The sequence below is a fragment of the Vombatus ursinus genome, unplaced genomic scaffold (genome assembly GCF_900497805.2).
Source record: "Vombatus ursinus unplaced genomic scaffold, bare-nosed wombat genome assembly UNPS02014802.1, whole genome shotgun sequence".
Classification (NCBI taxonomy): Eukaryota; Metazoa; Chordata; class Mammalia; order Diprotodontia; family Vombatidae; genus Vombatus; species Vombatus ursinus.
Window position 1 is genome coordinate 19275091 of NW_020954580.1, and position 16548 is coordinate 19291638.

The 16548-nt window shown below is 39.7% G+C and overlaps 1 protein-coding gene across 6 annotated transcripts in view; it reads right to left on the bottom strand.

Annotated features, from left to right (window-relative positions):
- Window positions 1-12960, bottom strand: part of ZDBF2 (zinc finger DBF-type containing 2) — a 65425-nt gene extending 52465 nt beyond the window's left edge. For 5 of the 6 annotated variants that reach the window (XM_027873498.1, XM_027873500.1, XM_027873495.1 and 2 more), the window contains exons 1-2: window positions 12903-12960; window positions 5726-5780 (exon numbers count right to left, since the gene is read on the bottom strand). The gene's annotated coding sequence lies outside the window, so the exon portion shown is untranslated. Of the gene's footprint in view, window positions 1-5725; window positions 5781-12008; window positions 12149-12902 lie in introns of those variants that run through there. The other variant, XM_027873497.1, reaches the window with a different exon arrangement.
- Between the last annotated feature and the right edge of the window lie 3588 nt (window positions 12961-16548).

Consider the following 16548-nt stretch of genomic DNA (forward strand, 5'->3'; position numbering starts at 1 on the left):
AATCCTATCCCCTTTGCTCTCTGGACTATTATATTCCATGCCCTACTATCCTTTAATGTAGAAGCAGCTAAATCTTGTGTTATCCTGATTGTGTTTCCACAGTACTTGAATTGTTTCTTTCTGGCTGCATGTGATATTTTCTCCTTGACCTGGGAACTCTGGAATTTGGCTACAATATTCCTAGGAGTTTTCCTTTGGGGATCTCTTTCAGGAGGAGATCAGTGGATTCTTTCCAATTTCTATTTTGCCCTCTGGTTCTAAAAAATCAGGACAGTTTTCCTTGATAAATTCTTGAAAGATGATGTCTAGGCTCTTTTTTTGATCATGGGTTTCAGATAGTCCAACAATTTTTAAATTCTCTCTCCTGGATCTATTTTCCAGGTCAGTTGTTTTTCCAATGAGATATTTCACATTGTTTTCTAATTTTTCATTCTTTTGGATTTGTTTTACAGTGTCCTGATTTCTCATAAAGTCACTAGCTTCCAATTGCTCTATTCTAATTTTTAAGGAAGTATTTTCTTCAGTAAGCTTTTGGACTTCCTTTTCCATTTGTCCAATTTTGCTTTTTAGGGTATTCTTCTCCTCATTGGCTTTTTGGACCTCTTTTGCCATTTGGGTTAGGCTATTTTTTAAGGTGTTATTTTCTTCAGTATTTTTTTGGGTCTCCTTTAACAAGGTGTTGACTTGTTTTTCATGATTTTCTTGCATCACTCTCAGTTTTTCCTCTACTTCTCTTACTTGCCTCTCAAAATCCCTTTTGAGCTCTTCCAAGGCCTGGGACTGATTCATATTTTTCTTGGAGGCTTTGGATGTAGGAGCTTTGGCTTTGTTGTCTTCTGGTTGTATGTGTTGATCTTCTTTGTCACCAAAGTAAGATAATATAGTCTGACTCTTTTTGTGCTGCTTGCTCATGATCCCAACCAATTAGTTGAGTTTTAAACTCTTTGTTAAGGTAAGAGTCTGTTTCCAATGTGGAGAATGTACTGTCCCAAGCTTCAGGGGTTTGTACACCTGTTTTCAGAGATACTTCTAGGGACCTGAAAATTTTCAGTTCTTCCAAGGTGATATGATAAGGAGCGAGATGTTTCCTCTCCACCACCACCACAAGCACCACCATGCCAGCACTCCTCCTCGCCCCAGGACCGCCCCACAGAACTGTGACCCAGATCCAAGCGCGGGCAAAGCAAGAGATTCCTGCCTCAGCACTGGCAAAGAGATCCCTGCCATCCCCCTCTGATCAGCAATTCTATTCCCCCTCAGTCTGTGGGCCAGAAGCTCAGGAAACAGTCGCTGCCCCAGGCCGCGATCCACACTTGCGGCTGAGACCTAGCTCCTCTCTCACCACAGTCACAGACTTTTCCCACTGACCTAAGTTGTCTTTGGCGTTCCTGGGTTGAGAAGTCTAGAAACCGCCACACCTGCCTGCTTCTGAGGCCTGCTCCAGGGTTGCTGTGGCCTGCACGCCCACACTGAACTGCGCTCCTCTCCTCACCCGGCGCGATATACCTTTCTGATCAACCATCCAGGCTGTCTTTGGCTGGAATTTGTTTCACTCTGTCTTTTTGTGGGTTCCGCTGCTTTAGAATTTGTTTAAAGTCATTTTTTTAGGTATTTGGAGGGCTTTGGGAAAGAGCTCAAGCCAGTCACTGCTTTCCCTCCTCATCTTGGCTCTGCCCCCCACAACCCTTAAAATACTACATAAATATCAGTTGATATTAGAAACAATACACCACTCCCCTCAACATGCCCCATGCTCCAGCCACATCACATTATTCACGTCTTATACCAATCCAATGTTTCCCACTTCTGTGACATGAACATAGGAGGTGCATAATATACGCTCACTGAGTTGAGGTACAAAATGTCACACAAAATCAAGGAAGGTTATGAAAAGAAAAATCATTTCGAGGAGGAGTTTAGGGAAAACTTCGTGGAGGTTATTTGAGTTAGACTTTGAAGGAAGAGAGAGTATGGAAGAAAGAGAGAGGAAGGTAAATGTAGGGAATAACATAAACAAAGGTAAAAAAGTGGGAAATCAATCAACACATACAAGAGATGCTGAATAATTTAATTTGGTTGGAATACAGGGAATATAGAGGGCAGTATTGTGAAAAGGTGGCCAGTACCAGATTGTGGAAGGCCTTAAATGACAGACTAAGAGAGTGTGTGTACTTTATATGGTTGGCAATAGGAAGGCATTGAGGGGTTAAGAGCAGAGGAGTTAACTAATTGTATCTGTGTGTATAAAAGAAAGGTCAATACAAGAAGAGTCTAAAGAATATACCTGAGCAGGAGATTGAAGGAAGAGAACCAGCTAGGTAGAAAGAGTGCAGGACTTGAAGTCAGAAAGACCTGAGTTTGAATCCTGCCTCAGACAGTTATTAGCTATGTGACTCAGGGTAAGTCACTTAGATCTTACTAAGCCTCAGTTTCTTCATCTGTAAAATGGAGATAATAATAGTAGCAGCACTTACCTCCAAGGGCAGTTGTAAAAATCAAATGAATTAACATAGAAAGCCTTTTGCAAAACTTAAAGTGCTACATAAATGTTAGTTATTGTCATTATGTAAGTGGTTGAAGCAATAGCCTAGCATGGGGAAATGAGCTGCTGTACTAAGGTGCTGACAATGGGAACTGAAAGTAAAGTATAGAACTGAGAAAAATAGTGGAGGTAAAAATCAACGGGCCTTAGTAAATAATTGGGATATGGGAAGTAAAGGAGAAACAAAAGTCATACAGTTTTCAAGAATAAATACCAGGGTGAATGGGCATGGGGGGGAGGAGAAGAAAGGTGTCAATATGGATACAATGATAAATTCTATTTTGGGCATGTTAACTTTTTACTCAATTCAGTCCCCACCTCCCCCACCCACAACTTCCCTGCCAACACATACACACCTTGTTCAAAACCTTTCAATGGTTCTTCATTGTCTCCCCCATAGTTTAGTCCCAATCCATCTCCCCAACATCAACCCTACAAGAAGTCTCTGCACTGTCAAAATCTGATATTCAAACACATAGCCCGTACTGCTGCCTCTGACTTTGCCGATTGTTCTCCCTACCTAAAATGTCTTCCCTCTTTGCTCCATTTGCCTAAACCGCTTCAAGGCCCATCTCAAGTCCCATTTCCTCCAACTGTCTTCCCCATTCATCCCAGCCCAAACAAGTCGTCCTTTAAAGTAAGGATGCCCAGGATAACTCCGGAGCCCCACTCCATTTTGGAGTCTTTAGGTGCCTAGAATCACCGAAGTGTTTCAGATACGGGTAGACTTGCTCCTATCTTGTGGCTTTCTGACTAGTCTGAAGCCAATTGTTGTCTTCCCTTCTATCTTTGAACACTTTCTCCCAGCCTCTAATTTAAACTAGAATAAGTTGTCCTGGAGAAGCTAGTACACCTCCCCATCATCCCAAAATGGCTCAGAATTTCAAAGGACTCTGACACAGAATGATTCTCCTGCAGATTCTCCTAACTATATTCAAAGCAGACTTCCTTACATTAAATCTGTATATACATTATGTAAGTAGGCTTAGGTTTCTGAGGAGTTCGGTTCAAATCCCACCTCTGAATCACACCATCTGAAAGATCTTGGATATTTAGTAAAATATAGCACTAGCTAAGTTTCAAAGTTATACTCATATTGTGTTTTTATCTCAAATGTTAACTTATTTAACTAAAATGAAAATTAGTAACACCAAAAATTAATAATTTCTTTCTTTCACTTTCTCAATAAGCATAAGTAGTAAACAGTAATTCTATCCATCTTATAGACTATGCAAAGATACTAAAGTGATTAAATGACCTGCTCCAGGCCAAAGAGAATTGATTAGGAAAGCCAAGAAAATAGGTACCCAAAGTATCTTCAAGTTCCCAGCAGAGAATCAGATAAGCTTCTTTTATTTTACAAATGGAATTAATTTAAATTTTATATTCATGTATAATGAAATAATGAGCAAGCAAATGATAAGTCATTATAAAAGATACATGTTAAGTCTAGTCTTAGAATTCATAGCAACAAATTAAGAAATGTTATTCTGACAGTGAAATAAGTCCTTGTATATCAAAAATACATTCAGAAATGAAGAAAGACTAATGCCTTTCATTTTCCTTCCTGGGTGCAGGTAAATGGAAAGAAAGGGTTTCTTAATTAAGACTACAGTTTACACCATTCTAGTGGTCCCTCTACAGACAAACCATGAAAGTTAAGATTTTAAGTGAGGCGTTAGTAGCCGCACTTAAAAATAACCTGACCAACTAAGTTACTACAGTGTTAATCTCCTCCTCTCCTCCCACCATACACACACTGATATGAACAACATTAGAGCCTAAGATACTCCTGAAAAAAAAAAGGCATTACCATTAGCAATGGGAGAGAAAAAAAATAAAAATATGAGGCACAATCACACATTATCTACACAACTTACAGCTTTTAACATCAGAATGAGATAAAGCTAATATTAAAGACATCTTTAGAAGAAGTGAAATCGACTAGAAGCAGCATCTGAGCACTTCTAAATTCCAGACCCATTCAAGAAATAGTGCCAGTATGATACTTGTCCAAAGGTGGACAATACGGTACTAAAGAAAGAGCACTGGCTTCAGGGTCAAAGCATCTGGATTCAAATATGACCTTGAGCCTTGGAGTAAGGCTACAGGGGCCACAGGTATTTTATATTTATCCATGATCTTCTGGAAAATACAGATCATGATTTTATGGCTAATGGTTAGTTTCCTCATAAAAGTTACTAAAATGTCCTCAAATCACTGCCAATAATATGCTTAAGAGTGTCTATCACCAAAACAAAGAGATGTCAGTGCAAAGACAGATATGAACTAGACTACTGCAACATTTAGCAACAGCTTCCTAAATGGTCTCCCTGCTTTGCTTCTCATCACTCCAATCTGTCCAACATACTACTGCCAAAGTAATTTTCTTTATGTGCTTATCTGATCATCTAACCAACTCAACCAACGCCAGTGGTTTCCTATTACCTCTAGAATAAAATGTAAATTTTTAAAGCACTTTACAACCTGGCCCCAACCTAACTTTTTAGCTTTAATGGACATTTAGGTTCTGTCTGTTCCTCACTCACCATTCTCTCTCCCACTGCCATCCTTTGCCCAGACTGTCTCTCATGCCTGGAAGGCACTCCCTGATTTACTTCTACTTCAGAATCCCTTTCTTCCTTTCAGATGCAGCCCAGGCACCATCATCTGACAAAGCCTTTCCTGATCCCGACTGCTAGTGCTCTCCCAGCCCAAATGTTTCTATCTAATTACTTTGTGTATGTATTTAACTTACGTTTTATATGTGTGTGTGTGTTGTCTTCCCCATTAAAACATAAGCTCATTGTTAGTAGGGAATGAAATATGCTATCCACCTCTGATAGAGAGGTGAAGGACTCAAGAGTACTAGATAAATGGGGGATACCCCCACTGTTTTGTTTATACATGTTTGTAACAAGAGTTTCATTTTTCTTATTTTTTAAAAGACATACATAGAATAAAAATAAGGGGCTGAAAAAAATTACTACACATGAAGTAAATCCAAAAAAGCAGTAGCTGCAATCATGCCAACAAAGCAAAAAACAAACATTTAAAATATAAAAAGGAATAAACAAGGAAGCCACATTACACTGAAAGGAACCAAAGACAACAAACCAATATCAATATTAAATTTATATGCTCCAAATAACTTAGGATATAAATTCACATTGTGAATATTACCTGAGCTACAAGAAGACAAGGGTTTTCAATGTCTCTCCCTCACTTCTGGATAAATCTAATGGAAAGATAAAACAAAAGGGAAAATATAGATCTGAACAAATTGCTAAAGAAGCTAGACTTAAAATACTTATGGTAACTTATAAATAGGACTTCAAAAGAATATGTGTATTTCTTAGCACCATATGAAATATTCTACTTTTGACCACATATTTGGGCACAGAGATAGTCTAAACAAACGAAAAAAGGTAGAAATAATAAACACATCCTTACAGACAAAATGTAATAAAAACAGTCAGGGGCCACAAACAAAAGACACTCAGAGATTGAACAATGAAAACCTAAATAATACCATTAATGAATATTGACTCAAAAATTTTAAACAAGAACTTGTTAGACTACTGCAATCTCTCCTAGGAATCATTCATTATAACCAAGTTGGATTTATACCAGGGATGCAAGGATGGTTCAACATTAAGAAAACAATCAATATCATTAATAATATTAAAAACAAAAACATCCAAAACCACATGAACATCTCAATAGATGAGGAAAAAGTCTTTGACAAAGTGCAACACATTCTTACGCTAAAAACCCTTTAAGAGTAGGCATAGAGGGACCTTTCTAATATCATAAAAATTATCTAGATAAAACCAAAAGCAAATATCTTACGCAATGTGGATATGCTGGAAGCTTTCCCAACAAAAATGGAAGTGAAGCAAAAAGGCCCACTCTCCCCACCATTATTTGATACATGTATGGAAATGCTAGCAACAGCATTAAGATAAGAGAAAGGTATTAAAGGCATAAAAACAGGTAAAGAGAAGCTAAAGCTATCAATCAATAAATCAAAAAACATTTATAAGTGCCTACTCCATGCCAGGTGCTGTGCTAAGCTGATGATATGATGGTATAATTTGGAAATTCCTAGGGAATCATCAAAGATACTGAGACAATACTTTTCTATAGAACTTCTAATATTAGTTAAAAAATAGAAAGATCGATCGATGTAGACAAGATAGAATCAAAAACAAGAAAAGTCAACAAACCATTGTTTCAGAAGTGGAAAACATAAATTATCTAGGGAAAAAAATTCTTATTCGATTGCAAAAAAAAAGCTGCTGAAAAAACAGAAAAGTTTTATGTTAGGCTTAGGCCAACAACTTACATCATATTCCACAATACATTCTAAAGGGATGTATGACCTTAATATTATGATTAGAATATAAAAAAAAACAGAAAAGAAGCAGATCACATACCTCTCCCAGCTATGGGTAACAGACGTATTCTTAACCAAACAATAAACAGAAAAAATTAAAGAAATAACTCGGATTACTTGAAACTGAAAAGCTTCAGCAGAGAAAAAAATCTATGTACCTAGGATAAGAAAGGAAGCAACTAAATAGGAAAAAAAAAATCTTTGTATCAAATTACTCTGATAAAGGTTTGGTATTCAAGATATATAAATAATGAACAAATATATATAAGACTAATAGCCATTTCCCAACGGATAAATATTCAAAAGACAGGAACAAACAGTTCTCAAAAGATGAACTGTGATGTATTTACAACCATATGAAAGAATGCTCCAAATCAATAATAAGAGAAATACAAATCAAAACATCCCTGAGGCTTCGCCTCACACACTGAAAACTGGCAAAGATGATTTTTAAAATGGTAATAATCAATGTTGGAGGAACTGTGGAATGACAGGCACACTAATACATTGTTGGTGGAGCTGTGTGATAATACAACCATTCTGGAAAACAATCTCAAATTATGTAAATAAAGTGACTAAGATGTCCATGCCTTTTGAACTAGAGATTCCATTACTAGGCTTATACCCTAAGGAAGCTACTGATAAAAAGAAAGCCCCCATATAAAATAAAATATTTATAGCAACTCAAAATAGATGACCATCAATTGGGAAACAGCAAAACAAACTGTGGTACATGAATGTACTAAAATACTACTTTGTTGTAAGAATGATGAATGTAATGAATACAGAGAAATATGGAAATATTTACATGAACTGATAAGAGTGAAGCAGAGCCTAGAAAACAATATATACAACTACAACAGTACAAATGGAAACAACCACACATACACATACACACACACACACACACACAGCGCCAAAGTGGATGCTACAAAATTACCCCCCCCCCAAAAAAAGGCATGGCTTGAGAAGATACTCTTCACCTCACCTCCCATGCAGAGATGGGAAGTCCAAAGGTGTTCCACACTGCACTTATTTTCAGACTTTTAATATATATTTATCAGTTATACTGATTTTTCCTCTCTTCCCCCCACCCTTTTCAAAAGAGCTTTCAAAAAATAGTATTTATTATATATAGGGCAGCTAGAAAGTAAAGTGGACGGAGTGCTGGGCCTGGAAAGAAGCCTCATCTTCCTGAGTTCAAATCTGGCTTCAGACACTTACTAGCTATGTAACTCTGGCCAAGTCACTTAATTCTGTTTGCCTCAGCTCCTCATCTGTAAAATGAACTGGAGAAGGAAATGGCAAGCCACTCCAGTAACATTGTCAAGAAAACCCCAAATGGGGTCAAGAAGAGTCAGACATGACAGAACAACTTCCTGAGTCCTGAACCAGCATTCTATCTACTGTACCGCCAGCTACAATAATAGCTAGTATCTATGTAGTGCTTTAAGGTTTGCAAAGTGTTTTTACATGTCATCTGATGTGAGATAACACAGAATGAGATACCTGCACAAGTAGATTGAAGGCAGACTGGATAGAACCTTGAATGTTAGGAATTTATACTTTATTTTGTGGGTAATGAGAAGCCACTGAATACTTTTGAGCAGAGAAGTGAAGGATCATAAAGCAAGGTGTTAGAAGGAAGGTTACTCAAGCAGCAAGACCAGTTGCTATTACTACACTCTACACTAAAGTGAGGGTCTGAATTAGTGTGATAGTGCTTGTAGTCAAAAGGAGGAAAAGGGCTAGATATGTGAGATACTATGAAGGTAGAAATAGGATCTGTCAACTAAATGAACATGTAGGAGTAGAAAAAGATAAGTCAAGGGTGACTTCTGGATCATCAGTATGGGATAAGGGAAGGCATGAAGTAAAGCCAAAAATGAATGAGACTACCAAGGGAGAGAGAACCACAAGAAAAAAGAGTGAAGAACAACCCTGGGGTAATACCTAGGTTCACAGAAAAGAAAGAAACTAAGAAGGATAAAAAAAAACCTGTTTATATGATTTAGAGCTAGAAGGGACCTTAGATATCATTGGTGCCTTCATTTTACAAATTAGTAAACTGAAGGCCAGAGGGATAATGTGACATTCCCAAAAGTCACACATGTAATAAGTGATCAGACTGAGATTGGAACCTAAGGTCTCCAACTCCAAAATTATTTCTTTCCACTACCTAACATTGTCTTCTTAAAGAATGAGAGAATGCATTCCCAAAATATATGCAAATACAATTACAAAACAATCTTTAAAGAAATAAAAGATGGCAAATAATTGTAGAGATGATTCATTGCTTGTGTTTGGAATATAGTAATATGATAAAAAGAGATGATACTGTCTAAATTCATTCACAGATTTAGCATGTTATCAAATTCCCAAAGAAATACTTTATACAACTAGACCAAAAAAAAATTCAAAGGAGAAAAATAAAGTGGGAATGAAGAGGGGATTGCACGTCTAGACCTCAAATTACACTACACTAAGCAGTATTTATCAAAACTATTTGGTACTGGTTTCTAAAAAAGTGAAAATAAAAATGGAACAGGTTAGATAAGGAAGTATCAGAAACAACTGAACTAAGTGTTCAGAACATAAGAACATAAATCATAAAATACTTTACAAAAACTCCCTGAAAAGATTTTCTGAGAAGACTGGAAAGCAATTCAGCAAAAATATGATTTAGAGTAAACCAACATCTCACACCACATGCCACAATAAAAGCAAAATGCATATGTAACCTGAATACTAAAGATCACACCACAAAAAATTATAAGAGAAACAGATCAAGTATATTCAGTTATAACTACGAAAAGATCTCTTAATCAATTAAGGGATATAGGTTAGCACAAAGATAAAGCAGGTCATTTAAAACTTTTTGCACAAAGAAAATCAACACAACTAAGATAAGGGAAGTATGAATACAGACTAAGGAAAAATCTTCAAATTAAATTAAACATACAATAAGGGATCCAATACCAAGATACACAGAAAACTTACATAATTACATAAAAAACACAATTATACAAGACAAAGGGTCAATCTCCAATGGACAAGTGATTAAAGGACTTGAACAAACATCTCTCAAAATAATTACAAATTATTAACTATATGCAAGACTGTTCTAAGTGACTAATAGTAAGAAACGCAAATCAAAACAACTGAGGTTTTACTTCATACAAGGCAAACTGCCAAAGATCAAAAATGATAGAAAGTCAACGTATGAGGAGCAGTGGAAAGATAGGTGCACACTTTCTAAAAGCTATGAATTGTTCCAGATGATGAGGTCTAGGGGTTTAGAGGTGCTGGGACCCTGAGATTACAACAAAAAAATTCGACTCAAGCTTTCTTTCAGCCAAAGACAAGGTTTGTTAAGGATCTGCCATATTGGCCAGACTCTTAAGGAATATGAACATTTGTGAGCTATTGGCTAGGTTCTTAAGGAATTTGAGCACTCTAATGGAGACAAGATGGACCTTATATACAGAAAAACTGTGGGCGGGATCTAGGAGTGGCCAAGTAGTTTGGGGTGACTGGAGGAGGGGTTTCAGGATGATCTGGATGGGAGTGGGAACTGAACACCTGAGACCTAGACCACTTGGCCATGGGAGAATGGAGATTAATGGTGGGAAATGGGGGGAAGCCCATAAGGAGGTAAAACAATGGAGTGCTGGGCTAGGTTAAGGGGAACAGAATTAGGAGATTGGGCATAGGTGATAACAAAAGGCCAGTTGATGGGATTATGGCCACAGATGAAATTCAGAGATTTGGCTAGGTGGGAAAGTCCAAGGTTTTTCCTTCCTGGGGTCCAGATCCCAACCCCATCACAGATATCAAGGAAATCGATTTGAAATGACTAAATACATCTATATCCTTTAACCTGAAGATCCCACTGCTAGGCATCTCCTATACAGGATAAGGTCAAAGACATAAAAATTCACATATTCCAAAAGAGTCACAGCAGAACTTTTTGTAGAAGCAAACAGAAACAATATAGACGCAGACCTACTGGTGAACAACTAAACAAGTTATATAAATGTAATGGAATATTGCTGCTGTCTAAGAAATAATAAATAGGAAGAATTCAGAAAAGCATAGGAAGACTTATATGAAATGAAAACAATAAACCCGTCAAAGTGACATCAAATACTATGTGATTATGATCATATTTCACCTTAAAAAACAGATGAGAAAATGTGCTTCCCTCCCCTTTTCTTTTCAGAAGCAAAAGCATTTTGGTATGAAACATAGAACATATGAAGGAATGTTCTATGGAATGAACACTTGGTTGTTGTGTTAGATTTGTAAAACTGCTTTTTTCCCCCTTTTTGCTTTTTAATCTTTCTTCTAAGGGATTGCTCTCTGTGTAGGGGAAAGAATAAGGCAAATATGTGAAAATAAAGCTATCAATAAACAAAATTTAAATTAATAAAAGTAATACGAGAAGGTTCCAGAGAACTTGTGATGAAAGATTTCTCTCAGCTCTCAGTTGAGAGATGAGAGACTAGGAATATAAAATGTTCATTAAGCTGTCAAATGCAGTCTGGTTGTGTTACAAGGAAGGATTCAATGGAGAAAGGAGAGAAAAAGATTTAAGGGGAAATGACTGTCATAAAAACAAAAGAGAACAAAAAGCTTTAAAAAGAAAAAAAACAAGAAATAGTACAATGTAGAAAGAAAACCAAAAGAGAAGCATTACAAGAAAGAAGGAATGGTCCATAGTGTCAAGCTGTTAAAGGGTCAAGGGCCAATAGGAGAAAAACCCCATGAGATTTGTCAGTAACAGGTTATGGGCAACCTGTAAAAACATTTTCAGTAAAGCGTTGGGAAAGAAACCAGATTGCAGGTGGGTGACGAGGAAGTGAAAGACTATGGTGGGGTCGGAGGAGAGAGTGAAGAGGAGGGACGGAGATGCATTTTGAGAGGTAACAGAGTGGAGAGACTTTTTTTTCAGTTGTTTGTTTTTAAAGGCCAGAGGAAACCTGAGCCCTAAAGAGTCAGAGGAGAGGGAGAAAACGGAAAGATTCAAAACACAAAAAGGGGCGACTACTGGAATGAAGACCCCACCTGGTGACAAGGTGGAAGGAAGGAAGGGTTAGCCTTAAGCTGGGGAAGATTCGACTTCATCCTCAAAAAAAAGAGAAGCAAAGGGTAAATTTCAGGATTGTGGGACCGTCAGGCCCAAACCGATCCTTTTTCAGATGAGTAAACTGAGACCCAGAGAGATGAAGTACATGAAGGTGGCCCGAGGTGGCCCACGCAGAGCCAGGGATGGCACCCAAACGCTCCGGCCCCAACCCCACAGGACTGCGCTGTCTCTCAGGGAGAACTAGAGGCGAAGGAGGGGCGTGAGACGCTCCGGGCCCTCCCCGCCGCCTCTCCCCAAAGCCTAGGCGGAGCGCGGAGGACACGGGCCGGGGTCAGGGGGCCAGGAGGGGCGGGACTGCGGGAGAGGGGGGAGACAGCGGCGCTTCGTCCATCTGTCGGTCGGCCCTCTCTGTCTCTCTCTTTTCTTCCCTCCCTCCTCCCCACGCAGGCGCGAGCCTCGTTTGGAGAAGAGCCGCCAGGCAGCGTGAGGAGGGGGAGTGAAGAGGTGGGGGCGGCCGGTGAGCCGGAGGAGGCCGGGAACCCGGGAGCCCGCGAGCCCGCGCCCCACACGTGGAGCCAGAAGCCAGAACAAACCGAAGCTAGGCAGCCGCTTCCTCCCGGGCCTCGGGAGCAGGCCAGGCCCCGCCCCTTGGGCGGCGCGCGCTCGGGGGCGGCCTCGAGCCCCCCGTCGGGCGCAGCGGATTGTCTGCGGCCACCCGCTCGAAGCTGCGCCCTGGAGTGCCTCGGGTCCCTGGGCCCTTCCCAGGCGATGGCCAGGGACATCCCGCGGCCGCCTAAGGGCCCCAGCGCGGAGTAGGGGGGAACTTGGGCCCCTGTGTTTTACCCCATCCCCTCCCCCTCCCCGACACTCACCTCAGCCGAGTCCCTCGCGGACTCCTTCCGGGCCGCAGTAGGGTCGGAGCCTGAGGAGTGGGGAGGGTGGGGGGGGGCCTCCTCTTTTCCTTTTCCGGGGTCAGTGAGGCGGGGAGCGCTTGGACTAAGGGAGGAGAGGGGCGGGAGGGGAAGGGGGAGAGAAGCCGTGGTGGGCTAGCGCGAACCCGAACGCTCCCCAGGGGAAGGAAGGAGGCTGCGTTGCCGCCGTACGGCACGCTCACCCGGGCTGGGCCGGGGGATCGGCGGCAGCTTTGACGGCCCACTCGGGATTGGGCGCCTTCGTCTGGCTGACCCCACCCCCAGCCAGGCGGCCCCCCGCTGCGCCCACAGCCCGCTCTGGCCCTCCTCGGCATCAGCATCGAGGATGCAGAGTTTGCAGGGATCGGCCCCCGCTCCCTCAGGTGGCTGTACCCACCCCCGCAATGTACTGACGAAAGAGGGCAGGCCCAGAGGGATTTGAGAATCCGCCCCCCGCCCCCCACCACACACGCAGACACGCACGCGCCCGCCGAAGTCCGGTTACCGTGCGAAAAACGAGCCCTCGACGCTGCTAGAACCAAGGCCCTCCTGACTGCAACTCCAGACCCAAAAGGAGGCGATCCTGTGACGTCATTTGCGAACATCTTTTTAGCGTCATACCTATTAGTAAGGCAGTTAGGGCGCTGGACCTCTGGAGTCAGGAAGACCCGCCTGGGTGACCCTCAGCAAGCCACTTAGACTGCCTCATCTATAAAAACGGGCTGATAATAGCCCACCCTCTGCTATAAAATGGGGATAACAATAGCACCCACTTGGAAGGGTTGTTATGAGAAGGAAATGAGATAATATGTGTATAGTGCTCTGCAAATCTTAAAGCACTATGTAAATGCTAACTATTAGTAACAAAAGCAAGCAACGTTTAGGTCACTGCTGTATGCCGTGGGGATGCTACCTTTTCTTTTGATTTCTCCCTATCCCTACTATCTGTAAGTAATCCCTATCAAATCTCGGACTATTCTCTCCAACCCTTTAGGTGCACCTAATCATGTTGCTACTTTGTCATTAGTGTACAGCTTTATATCCCCAGGGCCTAGCATTAAGCACCTTATAATTAGCAGGTGCTTGCTAAATAGTTTTTTTTTTTTTAATTCACTTGAGACCTGAACTGTTTTAATACCCTGGGGAACTCAAATAACCCTCTCATAAATTCATAGCAGCACAGTCAAATGCACCTATGAAACAACTAATTCAAAGTTTTGACCGCCAAGAGATGAGTAATATTAATATTCCTTGTAGAAATTGCTAAATTGCACATTGGCTATTGATGCTTATCTGTCAGAAGTTTATTTTATTTTTATCAGCTCAGAGGAGTAACTTCCATTCATTAAAGAACATAATGGACTTTTTTGCTTTGTTCTGTTTTTTCACTTTACTACAATCTTTTTATATCATCATCTCTTTTCTACAGGGTGCTACTGCCTCCTTGTGTCCTTTGCTCTCTTTCCCACGTAACCACCATTTTTTGAGGTGTTATATCTATAAACCCCTACAGCATAATGTAAGTAAGGATAGAAACTGGAGCTGTGATTTCACTGGTAAAAGAAATTCCAATGCAGGTCTGCATCTTTTCTACAACTTTTAATTATTAGAAAGTGCCAGAAGTTCTGGAAACTACTTTGTATCAGAGATGGGATCTGCACCTGGCTTTTTGACTTTGTGAACAAGCTCTATCCATTAAACAAGGGTGCTTCCTGCTACTAACTAACTAGTCTTTTAACCTGATACCTTTCCTCCGAATTTTTGTACCTGAATTCATGAATAATCATATTTTTTCTGATACTACCACATGAAAATATAAGAATGTCACCTAGAATATATTAGGTCAAACCAGCAGTCTATCCTGCCAAGCTAGTATTCTGACAGTGGTAGCATGAAACTCTGAACTGAGCTCTCTTATTCCTCTCCGAGTTCAATTTTACAGAAACAATTCCAAAATCTCTATATCCAGCACTAATGTTTCACAAATTCAATTGTACATCTCCAACTACTTCCTATACATTACCCAGATATGCCATACTAAACATATCCCAAACTAAAATTATCTTTTTCCCACCCAAATTTCCCTAGTTTTGTTTGCAATCACCCATGCTCAACAGTTCCACTTCATCTTTGACTTCTCCCTCTCCCTCCTTTCACCCACATTCCTTATAACTAATAAGCATCTCTCCCATCCTTCTCCTTTTTTCCATTCATAGTGCTTACTTTTTAATTGAAGCCCTTATCATCTCTCACTTAGATAACTAATAGCTTCGCAACTGCTCCTGTTTTCAGTTGACACCTCCCAAACATTTTTTACAAAAGAGATTCATTCAATGTATTGGGAGCCTTCCTTTTATTCTCTGGATGTTGGGCAGAAATCAGAAAAGCACATAAGCTGTACATTAGTTATCCATTTTTCTTGTTATGTGACAAGCCCATCTTTTTTTAACCATTGATGCATTTTAATGACATTATTTATCCCATTTCTCCTGTTTAATTCCTTATTTGTAATGTTACAGCCTCATCTTGTTCATTTCCAACCCTGAAAATGATCCATACTTTCTCTGTTATCTGACTTACAATAAAATTCATTTTAAAGTGTTAATTTTTTAAAAGATCAAAGGATTCCTCGTTTCATATGGTTATGTTAATAAAAGAAAAGATCTATAGCTAAGTTACATATTATGAACATTCAACATAAAATCCATTAGTAATATTCAAAGGTTAAAACCCAAGAAGCTAAATAGGATTACAAATTGATCATATTCTTGCTGAAGGATCAGGTTTAAAAGTTATAGTACTTGTGGCTGTATTCTGAAGTTACTAGTGCAAAGCCTTATTTGTTAGGAAGGTGCCAAAGGAAATAGATGAGGTTTTAGAAAGACATCACCTATCCAAGACTGAGGAATAACAGCAAAAAGAGTTTCAATAATTGGGACACTTTATGGAGCTTTCTGCCAAAAGCAAAGTTGCTAATAATTTCTTGTTTTGCCCTAATGATAATTTCACTCTTCAAAAGGTAGAAGTAGCAGCTAAGAAAACTGCTATGCTGCTAAACCAGATTCTCCTTAATGTGGAGGAAGTAGTTGCTGAAGTAGAAATGAGAGTAACCTTGGGAGGGAAGTCGTCTCTCATCTTAGAGTTTGTAATAAAGGTAAGAAAGCCAACCATAGTCTAACACACATACTAGAATTTGTGACTGCAGATTTCAAAGGGCTAAGATATAGTATAGGTCCAATCCCACAGGCTAATTCTCCTGGGACAAGTCAGCCCAAGAACAAAAGAAGCTCTCAAGAATGAAATTCTCAAGACACAAAAGAAACAATTCGATGATGAAAAAAAGGAAAATGTCAAAAGAAACCAATCTTGGGTACACAATGAATATTTCAACCAATGTAGATTGTTTTTTTAGGCAGATAGAAATATAGACCAAATCATTAATAAATATAAATTCAAAAATATTAAATAAAACCAACCCTGGAAAAACATACTGCAGCAATTTATTAAAAAAAAAAAAATCAGCCACTGTGCTTAAGTTGGATTTATACCAGGGATGAAGGATGGTTCGACATTAGGAAAACAATTATGTTAAAAACTAAAACATCCC